This window comes from Limulus polyphemus, unplaced genomic scaffold (genome assembly GCF_000517525.1).
Source record: "Limulus polyphemus unplaced genomic scaffold, Limulus_polyphemus-2.1.2 Scaffold10112, whole genome shotgun sequence".
In the NCBI taxonomy this organism is placed as follows: Eukaryota; Metazoa; Arthropoda; class Merostomata; order Xiphosura; family Limulidae; genus Limulus; species Limulus polyphemus.
Genome location: NW_013675722.1, coordinates 12463 through 13765, shown reverse-complemented (window position 1 = coordinate 13765; position 1303 = coordinate 12463). Strand labels below are relative to the sequence as shown.

Below are 1303 nucleotides of genomic sequence, written 5' to 3'. Positions count from 1 at the left end.
TCGGAACATTGGTAAATAGGTGTGTGTCGTCAAAACTGACCAGAATATACCGAGAAAAGAACGTTTAGAAAAGAATCGTTTTACTGATAAAAACCTCTATTTAACTTTGATAAATCATCAACGATACAAGGCGTCGTGGCTTAGTTGGTTAAAGCGCCTGTCTAGTAAATAGGATATCGTGGGTTCGAATCCCACCGATGCCTGGTTTTTACTCTGAAATGATGTTAACTATCAATATGAACTTAAGTATGTTACATGTTATTTTGGATGAATTATGAAGCAGGTCTATGTATATAAAAAAATCACGTTTCGTTGGCTGTATATTATGAATATGTTATTATCAATGATGGTCTAAACATGTATGAGAATCTTCAATTACTCTGTCGTGTTTACAACGTTCCATCAGCTGAAAACGTACGTGTTAGGAAGACACTGGAAAAAAATAAAAGGATTAGTATGTTGGGTGCAAGGAAGCTGTAGAGGATTGGTGCAAAAAACGTAAACTGCTTTGTGTAAGATGACAAAACATGGGCAGAAACAGCAGTATCGTGTAGAAAAACAACTCGAGATAGTTGCAGTCAAGATACTGGGTCTTCAGATACAGAGTAAAAGTGAAAATACCTATATCATGCTTGTGATGAACGATTTCACGTCTTCTAACCCAGTGTAACAGTGATAATAGCTATATCGTGCTTGTGATGGACTATTTCATGTCTTCTGACACAAAGTAACAGTGTTAATAGCTATATTAGGCTTGTGATGGACTATTTCACGTCTTCTGACACAGAGTAACAGTGATAATAGCTATATCGTGCTTGTGATGGACTATTTCACGTCTTCTGACACAGAGTAACAGTGTTAATAGCTATATTGTGCTTGTGATGGACTATTTCACGTCTTCTGACACAAAGTAACAGTGTTAATAGCTATATTAGGCTTGTGATGGACTATTTCCAAACTTCTGACACTGAGTAACAGTGTTAATAGCTATATCGTGCTAGTGATGGACTATTTCACGTCTTCTGACACAGAGTAACAGTGTTAATAGGTATATCGTGCTTATGATGGAGTATTTCACGTCTTCTGACACAGAGTAACAGTATTAATAGCTATATTAGGCTTGTGATTGACTATTTCACGTCTTCTGACACAGAGTAACAGTGTTAATAGAAATATCGTGCTTGTGATATACTATTTCACGTCTTCTGTCACAGAGTAACAGTAGGAATAGATACATCTTGCTGGTGATGGACTAATTCCAGTCTTCTGAAACTGAGTATCAGTGGTAATAGCTACATCGTGC

At 36.8% G+C, this 1303-nt stretch overlaps 1 non-coding gene across 1 annotated transcript; it reads left to right on the top strand.

Annotated features, from left to right (window-relative positions):
* The first annotated feature begins 129 nt into the window (after window positions 1–129).
* Trnat-agu lies at window positions 130–203 on the top strand. Its single transcript has one exon. It is a non-coding gene; the product is annotated as a tRNA-Thr (tRNA).
* Window positions 204–1303: the final 1100 nt, after the last annotated feature.